The sequence below is a fragment of the Rana temporaria genome, chromosome 9 (assembly GCF_905171775.1).
Source record: "Rana temporaria chromosome 9, aRanTem1.1, whole genome shotgun sequence".
NCBI lineage: Eukaryota > Metazoa > Chordata > Amphibia > Anura > Ranidae > Rana > Rana temporaria.
In genome coordinates this window covers 124,145,474-124,165,860 of record NC_053497.1, presented here as the reverse complement: position 1 = coordinate 124,165,860, position 20,387 = coordinate 124,145,474, and the positions used below count along the sequence as shown (strand labels likewise).

The 20,387-nt window shown below is 40.0% G+C and overlaps 1 protein-coding gene across 4 annotated transcripts in view; it reads right to left on the bottom strand.

The window, feature by feature from the left end:
* The window catches only part of NTNG2 (netrin G2), a 188,140-nt gene extending 168,239 nt beyond the window's left edge, over positions 1-19,901 (bottom strand). For 2 of the 4 annotated variants that reach the window (XM_040324412.1, XM_040324413.1), the window contains exon 1: positions 19,519-19,900. The gene's annotated coding sequence lies outside the window, so the exon portion shown is untranslated. Of the gene's footprint in view, positions 1-19,518 lie in introns of all 4 variants that reach the window. The other 2 variants (XM_040324411.1, XM_040324415.1) reach the window with 2 other exon arrangements.
* Between the last annotated feature and the right edge of the window lie 486 nt (positions 19,902-20,387).

The following is a 20,387-nucleotide window of genomic DNA, read 5'->3' as shown; positions in this document are numbered from 1 at the left end:
AGTGTGACCATTACTCATCAAAGCTATTATAGAGCATTAGTGAAGGAAGGCAGGAAGAACATTTCCAAAGAGATAAAAGGTATTTTAGGACAATTTTATGTTAGGCCTAGTTAAAACAATTATAACATATGGCAGAACAGTACTGTAAAGATAAAACATGTGAAAAAGGCAAGATCATGAAAAACAGAAGCCAATGGGAATAGTAGACTGAGCCACCCACCAATGTACATGACCATCATTTGGTTACTGTTTTGTTATGGTGGTGGTTCCAATGGGTTCACTAATCCAGGGCTCACAAAGTAGCATGGCACACATCATGCTAGTCTTGCTGTATCAGCAGTATAGAATTGCTGTCCCCTTTACTACATTCTTCTTGCGCTCATAAATGTCTCTTGATTTAACCGGAGGTCATCAGAAACTATCCAATAAACATCAAGGACAATGTGATGTGAAGAAACTCCTTGCCCATTTGTGCCAACGTGCAGCTGTTTTAGGCAACACAGAGAGTATGCATAGCAACATCAGTAGGAGGAACTGACGCCAGGTTAAATACCCCCAATGGCTCTTTAAATTTCTCTTGGATTTTTGTGCCTTATCGCCATCCCTTCGTTTTTGACTTTTCGGTAGCTTTCTGAAACCAAGCACTACACTAAAGATTTGTTACTGCTTACTAAGGCCCTGTACACACGATCAGTCAAATCCGATGAAAACGGACTGAAGGACCGTTTCATCAGTCCAAACCTACCGTGTGTAGGCCCCATCAGACTGTTCTCCTTCGGTCCAAAAAAATAGAACTTGCTTCAAAATTGAACCGATGGACGCCTGACCGATAGGTCAAAACCGATGGTTAGTACGCAAAAGCATCGGTTAAAAACCTGCGCATGCTCAGAATCAAGTCGACGAATGCTTGGAAGCACTTGAACTTCATTTTTCTCTGCACGTCGTTGTGTTTTACGTCACCGCGTTGGACTCGATCGTTTTTTGAACTGATGGTGTGTATGCACATCAGACCATCAGTCAGCTTTATCGGTTAACCGATGAAACGGACCTTCAGTCCGTTTTCATCAGTTTGGACTGATCGTGTGTACAGGGCCTAACACGTTAAAGCAGAAGTAAACTCATCGATTTATCAGTTTAAAAAAACAGTTAAATTCCCGACACGTGCCGGGAATGTAACTGTCAAATTGGTTGCACTCTCAAACTGTCAAACCATCCAATGACTGGTGTCATAACTGATCACATGCTCGGCATCATGGCGGTTGAAGATTAAACAGGCCAAGATGGCAGCTTCCTTGGCTGAAAACGATAGGAGGGTTTACTTCCTATCTCTTGTTGACAAATGTCTGTACACACTAAAATCAACTGTAGTTGAGAGTCAACAAATTATTAATCTCATTCTTTAATACAATTAAACAATATCAATATAGTTTAGCCCACTAAGGGAATCCGGCATGAAGAGTAAAATCCTCTGGTAATGAGAGCTGGACAGTGCTAGGAAATCAGGTAGAGAATAGACGGATCAGCTTTTGGTTATGGTACCCTTTAAGAACTGGGAAGCTGGAAGTCTATTATTAAACAACAGCCGAGCTTGTAAAGGGAGTCACACCGGTGACACACAAGAAATCGAGAGTAAATATTAGGCTTTGCAGCTTCTGTGCTATGGGAATAGTATGCACACATTGATCTAACTTATAACATTCATATATCCACGTTAAGGTCTCTTTCACCCCTTCGCAAAGATGAAGGCCATTTGATTGAGACAAATGACTGGAACAGGCAAAAATCCATCTCTCCTACTGGAGGATCTGAATGTTATCAAGATTGCGTTAGGCCCCACACCTCATCACCCAAACAAAGCTCCCCTTCGCTCCCTCCCTGTAATAACGCCAATGGAAGCTTATTGCAAAGAGGTCTCTGTCCACCAGCTCATCTGCGTGACCCTGTCTCATGCGGTTCCCAATTAATGGAGGAGACTTTTCATCTACAAGTGTTACTTGTACCAGAGCGAAACTGTGAGGCCAAAAGAGAAAACCTCATTAAATCTACGATAATAGAATAATTAACCCCGAAAGAGCCAACAGGCCGAGACATTGTGTTTTATGGTCAATTCATTTATTCATGACAGATTAGTTGATGCAGATGACTTAATTAAGTTCCTGCAATGCAAATTTCCAAATATCCCCCGATTAGTCAGCAAATCACTAGAAGGATGTAGGATTATACACAATAAAATGACAAGTCATTTTTAGACACACGGTTCGCAGAAAAAAAGTGTCTTTTGCTGCACAAAGGCCGTCTTTGCCCTAGGCACGCTGTCTACTGAGCATATGCAGTTGCTTGCTGTTTTTCAGAAAGAGAACATATATTTCTAAAGGGTCATTCTATCCAAAGTGTAATTTTAAACATTTTACAGTGGAAGAAGGGGAGGATCAGAGAAGACAAGATCAAACAGCCATTTTACACAAGGAGGAGGAGTAACCTCTTAGGTTCCACAGGGAGTATAACAAGCATGCTTTACTGCATATACAAACTGATTTTACTGTTGTGGGTTTAGTAGCACTTAAGGCCTTTATAACTACTTTGATCTTGAGTTATTTTTAATGTTCAGCTTCTAAAGAGGGGTAAACATGCAAAAAAGTGCATATGGCTCCACCTATTGGCTGGAAGTTAAAATGGTATATGTTTTTATGCAATAAATGATATCTTCCTAACAAAATACCTGTAACAGGAGTGACTTTTGGGCACAGATTGAGCCAGGAGATGGGGGACATATGTTGGATTGTTTTGGTGTGGACAGTGATCTACAGTATATTCCTTAATGTCTGCAAAGAATATTCTATGACTCATCTCTCTGTGTAGACTGTTGACATGTTAAATGAGGCTGGCTCTTGAAAGGCCTTTCATTGTGTGATAACACTGTTTAAAGCCTATTGAAGCTCAGAGGTGTGAATACCTTTTCTGTCGGAGACGGACCGTCTGTCTAAAGATGTGGATTGAGAAGAAATCATTGTGTGATGGTGTTTTGTTTGAATTCTGTTAATGAAGAATGTGACTTCTCGGGTGGAGTGATTAGGTCATGATAATTATAGACCAGCGCCGACATGTCTGGAATGTTTAGCAATTAGCCATCTGAAGGTGTATTGAAGCCCCCCCAGGGTGTGATGGGTGGGTGGAGAGTTTGATTGTTCCTGTGATCACTGAACCATGCCTTGAAAACTGTATACAAACTTGAGAGCTAACCATTAAAGTTGTCTTGCACTTGAAACCAGAACACAGAGCAAGTCTCGTTATTCTGGGTAATGGGATGACTGATGTCTGTTGGATGGTTGGAGTGTCCGATAAGCTGTCATAGTTGATGGAAGGTCGTAAACGGTGGTGACCGTTACAATACCTATTTGTAGCTTTTTTTTATCCTGACCACAATAATACCAAATAAAACAATATATACAGTATATATATATATATATATATATATATATATATATATATATATATATATACACACACACACATACAGTGGGGCAAAAAAGTATTTAGTCAGCCACCAATTGTGCAAGTGTCATCATAGGTATACCTCAGCTATGAGAGACAAAATGTGGAAACAAATCCAGACAATCACATTGTCTGATTTGGAGAGAATTTATTTGCAAATTATGGTGAAAAATAAGTATTTGGTCACCTACAAACAAGCAAGATTTCTGTTTCTCACAGACCTGTATCTTCTTCTTTAAGAGGCTCCTCTGTCCTCCACTCGTTTACTGTATTTATGGCACCTGTTTGAACTTGTTATCAGTATAAAAGACACCTGTCCACAACCTCAAACAGTCACACTCTAAACTCCACTATGGTGAACACCAAAGAGCTGCTGAAAGACACCAGAAACAAAATTGTAGACCTGCGCCAGGCTGGGAAGACTGAATCTGCAATAGGCAAGCAGCTTGGTGTGAAGAAATCAACTGTGGAAGCAATAATTAGAAAATGGAAGACATACAAGACCACTGATAATCTCACTCGATCTGGGGCTCCACGCAAGATCTCACCCCGTGGGGTCAAAATGATCACAAGAACGGTGAGCAAAAATCCCAAAACCACACGGATAGCTGGGACCAACGTAACAAAGGCTACCATCAGTAAAACACTACGCTGCCAGGGACTCAGATCCTGCGATGCCAGACGTGTCCCCCTGCTTAAGCCAGTACATGTCCGGGCCCGTCTGAGGTTTGCTAGAGAGTATTTGGGTGATCCAGAAGAGGATTGGGAGAATGTCATATGGTCAGATGAAACCAAAGTAGAACTGTTTGGTAGAAACACAACTCGTGTTTGGAGGAGAGAGAATGCTGAGTTGGAACCAAAAACACCATATCTACTGTGAAGCATGGGGGTGGCAACATCATGCTTTTGGGCTGTTTCTCTGCAAAGGGAACAGGACAACTGATCCTTGTACATAAAAGAATGAATGGGGCCATGTATCGTGAGAATTTGAGTGCAAACCTCCTCCCATCAGCAAGGGCATTGAAGATGAAACGTGGCTGGGTCTTTCAGGATGACAATGATCCCAAACACACCGCCCGGGCAACAAAGGAGTGGCTTTGTAAGAAGCATTTCTAGGTCCTGGAGTGGCCTAGCCAGTCTCCAGATCTCAACCCCATAGAAAACCTTTGGAGGGAGTTGAAAGTCTGTGTTGCCCAGCGACAGCTCCAAAACATCACTGCTCTAGAGGACATCTGCATGGAGGAATGGGCCAACATACCAGCAACAGTGTGTGACAAACATGTGAAGACTTACAGAAAACGTTTGACCTCCCCAACAAAGGATATATAACAAAGTATTGAGATGAACTTTTGATATTAACCAAATACTTATTTTTCCACCATAATTTGCACATAAATTATTTCCAAATCAGACAATGTGATTGTCTGGATTTGTTTCCACATTTTGTCTCTCATAGTGGAGGTATACCTATGATGACAATTACAGGCCTCTCTCATCTTTTTAAGTGGGAGAACTTGCATAATTGGTGGCTGACTAAATCCCTTTTTGTCCAACTGTATGTATGTATGTATGTATGTATGTATGTATGTATGTGTGTGTATATGTGTATATATATATATATATATATATATATATATTTATTATATATATATATATATATATATATATACAGTGATGAAAATAAGTATTTGAACACCCTGCTATTTTGCAAGTTCTCCCACTTGGAAATCATGGAGGGGTCTGAAATTGTTATCGTAGGTGCATGTCCACTGTGAGAGACATAATAAAATAAAAAAATCCAGAAATCACAATGTATGATTTTTTTAACTATTTATTTGTATGATACAGCTGCAAATAAGTATTTGAACACCTGAGAAAATCAATGTTAATATTTGGTACAGTAGCCTTTGTTTGCAATTACAGAGGTCAAACGTTTCTTGTAGTTTTTCACCAGGTTTGCACACACTGGAGGAGGGATTTTGGCCCACTCCTCCACACAGATCTTCTCTAGATCAGTCAGGTTTCTGGGCTGTCGCTGAGAAACACGGAGTTTGAGCTCCCTCCAAAGATTCTCTATTGGGTTTAGGTCTGGAGACTGGCTAGGCCACGCCAGAACCTTGATATGCTTCTTACAGAGCCACTCCTTGGTTATCCTGGCTGTGTGCTTCGGGTCATTGTCATGTTGGAAGACCCAGCCTCGACCCATCTTCAAAGCTCTAACTGAGGGAAGGAGGTTGTTGCCCAAAATCTCGCAATACATGGCCCCGGTCATCCTCTCCTTAATACAGTGCAGTCGCCCTGTCCCATGTGCAGAAAAACACCCCCAAAGCATGATGCTACCACCCCCATGCTTCACAGTAGGGATGGTGTTCTTGGGATGGTACTCATCATTCTTCTTCCTCCAAACACGGTTAGTGGAATTATGACCAAAAAGTTCTATTTTGGTCTCATCTGACCACATGACTTTCTCCCATGACTCCTCTGGATCATCCAAATGGTCATTGGCAAACTTAAGACGGGCCTTGACATGTGCTGGTTTAAGTAGGGGAACCTTCCGTGCCATGCATGATTTCAAACCATGACGTCTTAGTGTATTACCAACAGTAACCTTGGAAACGGTGGTCCCAGCTCTTTTCAGGTCATTGACCAGCTCCTCCCGTGTAGACCTGGGCTGATTTCTCACCTTTCTTAGGATCATTGAGACCCCACGAGGTGAGATTTTGCATGGAGCCCCAGTCCGAGGGAGATTGACAGTCATGTTTAGCTTCTTCCATTTTCTAATGATTGCTCCAACAGTGGACCTTTTTTCACCAAGCTGCTTGGCAATTTCCCCGTAGCCCTTTCCAGCCTTGTGGAGGTGTACAATTTTGTCTCTAGTGTCTTTGGACAGCTCTTTGGTCTTGGCCATGTTAGTAGTTGGATTCTTACTGATTGTATGGGGTGGACAGGTGTCTTTATGCAGCTAATGACCTCAAACGGGTGCATCTAATTTAGGATAATAAATGGAGTGGAGGTGGACATTTTAAAGGCAGACTAACAGGTCTTTGAGGGTCAGAATTCTAGCTGAAAGACAGGTGTTCAAATACTTATTTGCAGCTGTATCATACAAATAAATAGTTAAAAAATCATAAATTGTGATTTCTGGATTTTTTTTTTGATTATGTCTCTCACAGTGGACATGCACCTACGATGACAATTTCAGACCCCTCCATGATTTCCAAGTGGGAGAACTTGCAAAATAGCAGGGTGTTCAAATACTTATTTTCCTCACTGTATATTGTTTTGTTATTATTGTGGTCAGGATAAAGAAAAGCTACAAATACAAATAGGTATTTTGTTAGGAAGATATCATTTATTGCATAAAAACATATACCATTTTAACTTCCAGCCAATAGGTGGAGCCATATGCACTTTTTTGCATGTTTACCCCTCTTTAGCAGCTGAACATTAAAAATAACTCAAGATCAAAGTAGTTCTAAAGGCCTAAAGTGCTACTAAACCCACAACAGTAAAATCAGTTTGTATATGCAGTAAAGCAGATACGCTTAAATTAGGCTAAGATACGCCGTCGTATCTTAGGGTGCAATTTTTACGCTGGCCGCTAGGTGGCGCTTCCGTTGAGTTCGGCGTAGAATATGTAAATGATTAGATACGCCGATTCACAAACGTACGTGCGCCCGTCGCAGTAAAGATACGCCGTTTCCGTATGAGATACGCCGCGTAAAGATAAAGCTGCCCCTAGTTGGCCTAGTCAATGTTAAGTATGGCCGTCGTTCCCGCGTCGAAATTTGAAAATTTTATGTCATTTGCGTAAGTCGTCCGTGAATGGGGCTGGACGTAATTTACGTTCACGTCAAAACCAATACGTCCTTGCGGCGTACTTTGGAGCAATGCACACTGGGATATGTACACGGACGGCGCATCGTCAATCACGTCGGGTCACCAATAATTTACATAAAACATGCCCCCTTATCCTCCTTTGAATTAGGCGCGCTTACGTCGGCCCCATTAACGATACGCCGCCGTAAGTTAGGAGGCAAGTGCTTTGTGAATACAGCACTTGCCTCTCTGACTTACGGCGGCGTAGCGTAAATACGATACGCTATGCCGCCGGAAAGATGCGCCGCCGTACCTGAATCTAGGTAATGCTGCACATATTGTACATTAACATGATTTAAAAATGCACAATCTCATACTAAATACATCACTGTGTGTGCATGGATGTGAATTAGCCATAATGGAACAATGCTAATATACTGTGTGTGTATGTATATATAGATATAGATAGATAGAGAGATATATATATATATCATTTATTTGTTATTATTATCTAAATAACCATCACCTATTCAAATGTTCACGTTCAGGCCAGAGCTGTCACAGGGCAACGCTGCATACACACTATACAATTTTCTGTAGATTTTTTTTTTTTTTTTTCAGATTTACCAAAACCATATAATATGAGGTCAAACCTTAAGAGTTTCAATTTGTATGCAATCGGGAAGGCCCTTGTACTACATGGTTTTGGTAAATCTAAAGGAAATCAGACCACAAAAGTTGTATAGTGTGTATGGGGTCTAACAATGTACAAAGTGCCAGTAATCAAAGACCACCAATCACAAATAATCGTTCAATGTCCTGTTTTGAAAGGCGAAAGTTGATTGGTTAATAGTTGTTACTGATCATTAAACATCACTAGGGTTCTCTGCGCTGCCTTATAAAATATGCCTAAATCCCTGGAAATTATATTATACGGGGCCACTAAATTTTAGGATAACATGTTAAAATAAGCATAGGAAAGTTACCACTGCTAATGTGATTTTTTAAAAGCACAGGCTCTGATTTCATTACTCAGTTATAACTTTGTCAGACTTCACTGCCTGCATGCTTGTTCCAGAGGATCAGCATGACAGCCCCGAAGACTGCACCTTTAACCATTTCCCGACCACCGCATGTAGATATACGTCGGCAGAATGGCACGTACAGGCACATTGGCGTACCTGTACGTCCCTGCCTTTCCGCGGGTCGGGGTCCGATCGGGACCCCCCCCCCCCCGCTACATGCGGCGGTCGGATTCCCGCGGGGAGCGATCCGGGACGACGGCGCGGCTATTCATTTATAGCCGCTCCGTCGCGATCGCTCCCCGGAGCTGAAGAACGGGGAGAGCCGTATGCAAACACGGCTTCCCCGTGCTTCACTGTGGCGGCTGCATCGATCGAGTGATCACTTTTATAGGGAGACTCGATCGATGACGTCAGTCCTACAGCCACACCCCCCTACAGTTGTAAACACACACTAGGTGAACCCTAACTCCTACAGAGCCCCCTGTGGTCAACTCCCAAACTGCAACTGTCATTTTCACAATAAACAATGCAATTTAAATGCATTTTTTGCTGTGAAAATGACAATTGTCCCAAAAATGTGTCAAAATTGTCCGAAGTGTCCGCCATAATGTCGCAGTCATAAAAAAAATCACTGATCGCCGCCATTAGTAGTAAAAAAAAAAAAAAAAAACTATCCCCTATTTTGTAAACGCTATAAATTTTGCGCAAAACAATTGATAAACGCTTATTGCGATTTTTTTTTACCAAAAATAGGTAGAAGAATACGGATCGGCCTAAACTGAGGAAAAAAAAATTTTTTATATATGTTTTTGGGGGATATTTATTATAGCAAAAAGTAAAAAATATTGCATTTTTTTCAAAATTGTCGCTCTATTTTTGTTTATAGCGCAAAAAATAAAAACCGCAGAGGTGATCAAATTCCACCAAAAGAAAGCTCTATTTGTGGGGGGAAAAGGACGCCAATTTTGTTTGGGAGCCACGTCGCACGACCGCGCAATTGTCTGTTAAAGCGACGCAGTGCCGAATTGTAAAAACCCCTTGGGTCATTTAGCAGCATATTGGTCCGGTCCTTAAGTGGTTAATGACCAATTTATAAAAATTCTCATGTTTCTATTGTCACAAGTTGCCTTTTGAAATATGATTTATCCTAAATAAATATAACAATTGAGTTTATATATATCCTATACGTGGATTTCACATTATATGAATAAATGCAAAGAAAGGGGAGAATGCATCCAGCTGGATAATCCCTCCTGTCATCTCAGGCTGGGGAGAGGCTGATGTCTTGTTTTGAACTGAACTCCTAGACAAGAAGTCAACTATGCATAAAATATATCACTATATAATAATAACAGATCATAATGATAATAATAATAAAGTTATCTAAAAAGGTAACAAAACAAAAGAAAATAAATAGTTTCTGAGAATGCAAACACAAATCTAAATAAATAAGAAAAATATGTTTGTTTGTTTTATTTTTTTCTGCATGATACGCAATTTGAGCTTTTTTAACCTTCTCCTGAATGTAATATTAGTGGAATGTTCACAATTTCATTTGCTTGTCTTGCCAAAGTTCAACGATCGTATTTCACATCTAGCGGCTAGTTATATGGAAGACAGTGCAAACAGCCTTCTTTCTGAATGACCGCTATTTAAAAAAAAAAAAAATCTATTATTAGAACGCTAATCAAAAAGCAAAATATAATGTTTTTCTAACACTTAAAGTGTTCGGAAATCCAGACAATGAGCTTCTCTTATTTGTTTCTTTTTGGTCTGTTATATACCAATGAAAGTGTTATGTTACGTCTGTTTGATAGGTGCAGAAAACGTCTATTGATCCTGCCAAAAATCTAGTAAGATGATAACTTCCTCTACTGCCTGTGCTGTTAGCCGTTATCATTGTTTCCAGCTTTCTCTGTGCACTACAGAACCCCCCCCCCCCCCCCCACCTTTATGTTCTAGAGAAGAAAAGGTTCTGCGTGTTCTATAGTCTCATCCTAGGGTAACAATCCTGCTCTATTGGTACAGTACAGTGAGCATTGCCACCCTAGGACAGGAAGTGTGCTCCTGGCAGGAACACTAGGTGAAAATAAAGGCAACAAAACAAAGGAAAAAAAACGAATGCAGCCGCCACATCGAAGGACTAATAAGCTGCAATGTATTAAAAAAAGGGTTTACATACACATTAAGGGCAAATAATGTCCGTGTTATATAAAACAAAATGGGTATGTACATACCCTGGTATGTATTTATAAAATATGACTGCCTACCTGCACACATACAATTACAACTAACAAAAGCCATTAAAAACAAAGTTAAATATCTATCTATCTTTAAACATATGGGGGCAGATCCACAGAGATCTGCACCCGCGCAGCGTATGTGAGATACGCTACGCCGCCGTAACTTTCCCGGGTTTGGTTCGAATCCATAAAGATTTTGCGCCGTAAGTTACGGCGGCGTAGTCTATCTCTCGCGCCGTAACGGCGCGTAATTCAAATCGGCGATTAGGGGGCTTGTTTCATTTAAATGAAGCGCGTCCCCGCGCTGAACAAACTGCGCATGCGCCGTCCCTAAATTTCCCGCCGTGCATTGCGCTAAATGACGTCATTTTTTTTAACCTAGACGTGAATTACTTTCATCCCGATTCACGGACGACTTACGCAAACAAAAAAAAAATTCAAATTAAACGCGGGAACGATGGCCATACTTAATATAGCAGGTTTAACTATACGCCACAGAATAGCAGCTTTAACTATACACCGAAAAAAGCCGACTAGAGACGACGTAAAAAAATGCGACGGCCGCTCGTACGTTCGTGGATCGTCGGAAATAGCTAATTTGCATACTCGACGCGGAAAACGACGGGAACGCCACCCAGCGGACGCCGAAGTATTGCATCTTAGATCCGAAGGCGTACAAAGACGTACAACTGTCGGATCTAACCCAGATGCCGTCGTATCTTGTTTTGAGGATTCAAAACAGAGATACGACGCGGGTAATTTGAAAGTACGCGGGAGTATCAGTAGATACGCCGGGGTACTCGCTCTGTGGATCTGCCCCATACAGTATAAATATTTTTATATATAGAGTAACAGTATATATCCTAAAAGAGTAATCTGCTAATCCTATATGTCATTTGCTTCATTCTGATAGAGTCGTTTCATCCTTTGGAAAAAAATCTTTATCCACCCAACTACTTTTTTGGCCCCAGACAGATTGCACTGTTTCTGAAAGTACATTTTCTCCCTAATAAACTCTGAGTTTTCTTCTAACAGCAGCAATGGTTTTCCTCTTTGTATCCATTCTTATTGCTGTGAAAGTGCAGACCCCAGTTATGACTCGGTGAGAGCGCAGAGTGGGTTCTAGCTCATAAAATAATGATTGTATATAGGGGATGGAGCCAGGGAGTGGAGGTAGTAAGTGAACATGTAAGAGAGTGTACAATGCATTATTTATTGTAAAACCAGGTGTACAAATATCCCTTTAAGGAAAGGAAGGGCAACCAGCGGTGAAGGAACTATAAGTTTCAGCATGTTATTCCAGCTCATGCTTGGCATGTATATAAGATTCTACTTTATGGTGATCAGTAAATACATTTATTTTATTGTTTTTGGCTCCAGTAGATAATATCTATACATCTCTCAGGAGAGCGGAGGAAATGGCAAACACATTACTGCTCAATGGTAACCCCTTAACTACCAGACCCGGAACAAGATGTACTCTACAAGCATAGTCTATATAATATGTATGTATAAAATTAATAATATGTGTATACCCATCTATCTATCTCATGTATATTTCATATATATCAATTATCTATGTATCCATCGATTATGTATTGTAGTAATAACTTTTAAATAATTTGTGGTTACTGTTATGACTGTGCGTATCCATCTATCCATCCTTGCATACAATTATCTATATAGCTATCTATGTGTCCATCCATCCATCCGTCTATCAATAATCTACCCAACTATCTATTTTCTATCTATCTATCCATCAATTATCTATCTATCCATCTATCTATATATCCATCCGTCCGTCCATCTATTGTCTATCAATAATCTACCCAACTATCTATTTATCTATTTTCTATCTATCTATCTATCCATCAATTATCTATCTATCCATTCTTTATCTATCTATCTATCCATCTATACATCTATCCATCCGTCCGTCCATCCATTGTCTATCAATAATCTACCCAACTATTTATCTATTTTCTATCAATTATCTATCTATCCATTCTTTATCTATCTATCTATACATCTATTCATCCGTCCGTCCATCCATTGTCTATCAATAATCTACGTAACTATCTATCTATCTATCCATTCATTATCTATCTATCTATCCATCCATTGTCCATTAATTGTCTATCAATGTTTCTATCCATTCATTATCTATCTATTTATCCATTCATTATCTATCTATCTATGTTTCTTTCTCTCTCTCTTTATTTATCTATCTATCCATCACCCATCAAATAACTTTCTATCTATCCATCTATCTATCTACCCATCGTCCATCAATTATCTATCCATTCATTATCTATCTATCCATTTATTATCTATCTATTCATTATCTATCTGTCAATTTATCTGTCTATCTATCTACCCATCTATTTATTGTAGTAATAACAAATTATTTACATGGGCCTTAAAGCATTCATTTGAGAGAACTTTTATGACCAAGTATCCATCCATCATCTATCTATCTATCGTTCGTATTAATAATTTTTTAATTATTTACATTGGCCTTATAGCATGAGTTCTTTCATGACTGTGAGTATGTATTAATCCATCATCTATCAATTATCTACCTGTGTATTCTATCTATCTATCGTATTAATATTTTTTTAATTATTTACATTGGCCTTATAGCATGGGTTCTTTCATGACTGTGAGTATGTATTAATCCATCCATCCATCATCTATCAATTATCTACCTATGTATTCTTTCTATCTATCTATCTATCTATCTATCTATCTATCTATCTATCTATCTCTATCGGTCTCTTTATGTCTCTATCCATCCATCTCTCTCTTTTCGCATTGCCTGTCTTCTGAGTATCTCTCTATATATCTCACCGGCAATGCATTTACTTCCTATACATTATCAGTCATTGCAGTATATTTTTGAAGGCCCAATTCTTTTTTTTTTCTTCTTTTTATTGCAAGCATTTTTTGTATTCTGTAAGGAGGACACCATTTACTGTAATACCACATGCAGTGTAATCACCCCCTCTGTCTCTCTGGCACATAGCATTACTGAGCCTGATTCAAGCTGTTGTAACGTTTTGTAAATAATAGCGCACAAATGACGCCGCCGGTCAGCAGCGTCGGGAGTCATCGTGACAGCTGAGAAAGTTTAGCTTTTGCTGCCCTCTCTCCCTCCAAGCTCCATTCATCAGGCTGAATTTTGCCGGTGACATATAAATTTTCAGCAGGCATTATTAGATGCCAGCCAGGCATACACTGGAAGCAGAGGATCGATCCCTGTTCCCTCCTTTTAGGAGAACTTACTCACCACTGGGGACTGATAAGCAAAGTATTGTGAACACAAAATTAGATTGTAACCGAGTCTCCTAGGTTTTTTTTCTCTTCCTTGTATTGACTGAATATTTTTTGTAGACATCTCTTCTTCCATTAACCTTTTCCTGCCATCAAACACCAGTTAGAGTCACTTAAAATGAATCTTTTACTTGCAATACAAGACTGCAGTAATGTAGAAGTATCGCAAACAATGTAAGAATTGTGTTTTCTTCTTTAAACGCACACTGCTGGTGCTGAGTGATAAACAGTGGAAAATAGTTTTGACGTCTTCATGATGATGAAAAAAGGGAATAGAAAAGATATCTATGTGTCGTGTAAATGTGTTATGTGTCATTTGCACAGTAAGCTAACACTTAAAACTGCGATATACAGAATTTCTCTAGGAATTTGCTGCACAGGTCACTGTGTGCCGGAAATAAGATTCCAATCTAATAAATCTCCTTCATGGGAACCAACCTTTATATTTTATGAAGCTGCCCTTTAGGCCTCTAAAGAGACATATCCAGGGATGGTACAGTATAGAATGTTCTCTAGGTATAAGCTGTTCTTTTAAGTGGACTATGATGAATTTATGTTTACCTTTTTATATGTCTTATATTTATGGTTTGTGTGTAGGGAACAAGCTTGACTTTTATAGGGAAGATGATGCTGGAAGTACGGGTTCCTAAAAAGTTCTGTGCCTTCCAGACTCTGTTCTCTCACACTGAGCGCAGAGATTCATTCCCCCTCAGCCGGGAGCCTGATTACAGAGTTAAATCATATAAATATTTTAAATGTGACACACATTCCTGGAGGAGTGATTTATTATTATGCAGAGGAATTGGATAGTATTTTAGGAATTGGACAGACTTATGGAACCCAAAAAAATTATCCACTTGCATTATTATCTCTGCATCACTCTATGTATATATCTAGCTGTCCAGTCTATCCATCTATCTATCTATCCATCTATCTACACCAATAAAGTATGTTTCCCTTTATTCATATGTATTCTATCTATCTATCACATTTGCATGCATTCTATCTATCTACACCAATAAAGTATATGTTTCCCTTTATTCATATGTATTTTATCTATCTATCTATCTATCTATCTATCTATCTATCTATCTATCTATCTATCTATCTATCTATCCATCTAACCACTTATAAATTCATATATTTCATCTCTGCTGTCTCTATCAGTCTGGTTATGCCATCTGTCTGTCTATCTATTTATTTATTCATCTAACTATCTATCTATAAAGATATCCAACCAATATCTATCTATTTACTCATTTATCTATCCATATATCTATGTCTCTAACCACTTATTAATTCATATATTTCATCTTTACTGTCTCTGTCAGTCTATCTATCTATCTATCTATCTAGTTATCCATCTGTCTATCTATCTACTCAATTATCCAACTATCTACCTATATATATATCCAACCAATATACCTACCCCATTATCTATCTATCTATCTATCTTCTATCTATCACATTTGCATGCATTCTATCTATCTATCTATCTAGCTATCTATCTATCTATCTATCTATCTATCTATTCAATTGTCCAACTATCTACCTATATAGATATCCAACCAATATCTATCTACCCCATTATCTATCTATCTATCTTCTATCTATCTATCTATTTATCACATTTGCATGCATTCTATCTATCTATCTATCTATCTATATATAAAATTGTCCAACTATCTACCTATATAGATATCCAACCAATATATATCCAATATATACCCCATAATCTACATATCGTCTATCTATCTATCTATCTATCTATCACATTTGCATGCATTCTATCTATCTATTCAATTATCCAACTATCTACCTATATAGATATCCAACCAATATCTACCTACCCCATTATATATCTATCTATCCATCTTCTATCTATCTATCTATCTATCTATCTATCACATTTGCATGCATTCTATCTATATATCTATCTATCTATCTATCCATCCAACTATCTACCTATATAGATATCCAACCAATATCTATCTACCCCATAATCTACCTATCGTCTATCTATCTATCACATTTGCATGCATTGTATCTATCTACCTATCTATCTATTTATCCATCTATCTATATGCATCTATATCTATTCAATTATCCAACTATCTACCTATATAGATATCCAACCAATATCTATCTACCCCATTATCTATCTATCTATCTATCTATCTATCTATCTATCTATTACATTTGCATGCATTCTATCTATATATCTATCTATCTATCCATCCAACTATCTACCTATATAGATATCCAACCAATATCTATCTACCCTATAATCTACCTATCGTCTATCTATCTATCACATTTGCATGCATTGTATCTATCTACCTATCTATCTATCTATCTATCTATATGCATCTATATCTATTCAATTATCCAACTATCTACCTATATAGATATCCAACCAATATCTATCTACCCCATTATCTATCTATCTATCTATCTATCTATCTATCTATCTATCTATCTATCTATCTATCTATCTATCTATCACATTTGTATGCATTCTATCTATCTACCTATCTATCTATCTATCTATCTGCCTATCTATCTATTCAATCATCCAACTATCAGCCGATATAGATATCCAACCAATATCTATCTATCTATCTATCTATCTATCCCCCGTATAGTAATAGTGGGAAGCTGTGGTGGGAGTGTGTGGTACACAGAGGGTGCTGCTAATAGTTTAGAAAACTCAGGGAGCAGCAGAAATGACTGTACTGAAAGGAGGAATGCAAATCAGAATATGTAATAAAATAGCTTAATATGCAGATCAAGTAGCAGAGCCGCTGTTTATTTGTCAATCTGGGGAGAATCTGCTTGCACTGCAAATGTTTCTATGAACTGATCCACTAGCAGTAGGAGAGCTCCCAAACAATCTAATCTGACATTACAGCTATATCTAGGCTGCATGTGTGTAATGTGGAGACTACAATCCCTTTATTACAATGCCTGCTGTTTTATATCCTGAGCCCCATTCACATCACATTCCTCTAAATCAGGTGCAGGTACCTTATGCCTGCCAGGGAAGGGGCTGGCTTGCTGTTCTGGGGTTGTGTTCACCTCTTGGTGGCCAAAGAGTTAAATACAAATTTAAAGGGCCCTGGACTTGCCATTTGTTTGATGACGGATGCAGTACATAGATGTTTAACTCATGAATGCCACTATATATATATATATATATATATATATATATATATATATTCTTTAATATAGATATAAATAACTACATAATATATAGATATATATAGCTATAGACATAGATATATCTTCATCTCTATATATAGATATAGATCTTTATCTATATCTGCCTAGCCATGGTATTTGGTTTTCACAGCATGCACGCTGCACATGGGACCCAGTGAACAAACTCCAATAACTTAGTGGACTTTTACAAGAATATATTCAGAACTACACAGTGCTTATTAAATTAAACTGAAGTCTGGATAGCAGTTACAAAATAAAAGCTGCTGTATGTTATTGCTTTTTTACTCCTTTACCTAATACACCTACCTGCTAATGCATTTAAATAAATAGGTGAATGAATATGAGTTGCAATACATGGAGCTCTGAAACATCACCAGCAGTTTTATTATGCAAAAATGTAGTGCTTTGGATATAACTGTTAAAACTTCATACTAATGAAAAATGCATGTCTTCTGTTTGGGACAAGTCTATATTACATAAAGACATTTTAGATATTCAATCAGTTTTGCGCTGTCCATTGACTATGTATACAGCCAAGGTGCAGTAAAAAGATAGAGAGAGAGAGAGTGTGTGAAAGAGAGATAGAGATAGATAGATAGATAGATAGATAGATAGATAGATAGATAGATAGATAGATAGATAGATCTGAAAAGGATACATGCCAGGTATGAGATAAATGGGCATTTGTGTAAGACCTACAGAGGTAGATGTAACCCTATCTATGACGTTGAATATTCCAGTGATATAGTGGTCACTGCAGCATGTGCTCCAAACTCACATTATGTGCTGGAAGCCCAAAAAGTTGGCAAAAAAGAGACTTGTCTATGATGAGTTAAACCATGAGAGAGCAGAGTAATCTCAGATTACTATAAATACAATAATCCAAGTACATGTAAATGTAGTTTTCTGCTATGAGAAGAGGATATGTGATGGGGGCAATGGACTGACCAGAAGGTACCAGGTGAACTATGGAAGGGGGTTTAAATGTGGGCTCCCCAGTGCCAGGGAGTGGTTGACCTGTTCTTCTGCAGGTTGTATTCCCATCCTCATGTCATGTTCCCTTCTTTATGTCCTATGCTCATTTTAATGCCCTGTGCCCATCTTCATGACCTGTTCCCATCTTTATGTCCCATGCCTACCTTCATGCCCTGTGTCGTCCTTCATGACCTGTGCCCACCATGTTCTATTCCAACATTCATGCCCTGTGCCCACCTTTATGTACTCTGCTCATCTTCATGTGCTGTGTCCACCATCATGCCTCTTTTTCCCACTTTTATGTAGTGCCCACTTTTATGCCCCGAGTCCTCCTTTATGTCCTGTGCTCATCATCAAGTCCTATGCCCACCTTTATCCCCTGCACCCTCATCCATATCCTGTGCCCACCATGTCTTGTACCCTCCTTCATGTCGTGACCCACCATGTCCTATGTCCACCTTCATGCCTCTTTTGCCAACTTCCATGTCCTGTGTCCACCTTCATGCCTCTTTTGCCCACTTGCATGTAGTGTTCCCACCTTTATGCCCTGAGTCCTCCTTAATGTCATGTGCTCATTTTCAAGTCCAATTCCCATCTTTATCTCCTGCACCCTGGTGTCCTGTGCCCACCATGCCCTCCTTCATGTCTTGTGCTCACCATGTCCTGCACCCTCCTTCATGTCCTGTGCCCACCATGTCATGTACCCTCATTCATGGCCTGTGCCCACCATGCCCTGTACCTTTATTCGTGTCCTGTGCCTGCCGTGCCCTGTACCCTCCTTTGTGTTCTGTGCCCACCATGTCCTATGTCAACCTTCGTGTCCTGTGTCCACTTTCATGTCTCTTTTTCCTACTTCCATGCCCATCTTTATGCCCTGAGTCCTCCTTTATGTCCTGTGCTCATCTTCATGTCCCATGCCCTTCTTTATCTCCTGCACTCTCCTTCATGTCCTGTGCCTACCATGTCCTATGCCCACCATGTCCTGCACCCGTATTCATGTCTGCACCCGTATTCATGTCCTGTGCCCATCATGTTCTGTACACTTCTTCATGTCCAGTGTCCACCATGCCCTCCTTCATGCCTTGTGCCCACCATGCCCTGCACCCAATTCATGTCCTGTGCCCACCATGCCCTGCACCCTCCTTCATGTCCTGTGCCCACCATGTTCTTTACCCTTATTGATGTCATGTGCCCACCATGTCCTATACCCTTATTCATGCTCTGTGCTCACCTTGTTCTGTACCTTCCTTCGTGTCCTGTGCCCATCATGCCCTGTACCCTCCTCCATGTCCTGTGCCCACCATGCTCTTTGTCCTACTTTATGTTCTGTACCCCTCCATGACCTCCTTCATGTCCTGCACACTCCTTCATGCCCCCTCCATGCCCAGCACGCCCTATGCCCGGCTCACCTGGATGCCAGGTCCGGAGGACTCTCGTTCAGCTCACATCCACAGAGCGGCGGGTCTCCTGCAGCCACAAGTAAACTTTTTCTCGGTGTCCGGTATAAAGTCCAACTCCGGGCAGGACGGCTGAGCTCCCCTCCCCAGTGGCATCCAGGGGCAGATGGCGAGAGGCTTTGTGAAATCTCCTCGCCGCTCCAAGTTAATGCTGGAAGATAAATCCTTCAGCCATCACTTCCAATCACGGGAACACGCCGCTGCTCCGCCGTCCCCGCACACACCACTCTGCTTCCCTTAAAGGGGCTGCCGGCCGGCTGAGCGAATAGGGGGAGCCGCGAGCCGGAGTCAGGAGGATCGGCGTCTGCGATCAGCGCCACGCTGTGCGGACAGCTCCCGGGACGCCACGCCCCCCGCCACACCCCGTACTGACAGCAGGGCGTGGCCTCCCCTCCCCGAGAGGACCCTTCGTTCCTCCATCAGATCGCATTGTACACCGGAGAGAGAGAGAGATCCATCAATCCCGGGCGGGGGATCCATCAACTTTCTTTTATTTGCATTTTGTTTTTGCTGAATGCACATTAAAGGAAACATTTTCATAGACACACATAGGGAGGGGATTATAATAAAGACAAATAGGCTAAGCACTTTGTGGGGGAAGTTGCACTTTGTGATTAGTGAATGAGGTGAAATTTCACTTTGCAAATAATACCCAACTGTGTGCAAGGAACAAAAAGGGGGGGGGGGGGGAATCAGCATTATTGCTTGGAGCGATGCCTAGCATTTGTTCAGTTCTGCCTATTAACCTCAATGCAAGGCTCCATGCACACTGAAGCTGATAAAAGCCATAAAAAACGCCAGTAGCTTTGCAGGGAGCCTTT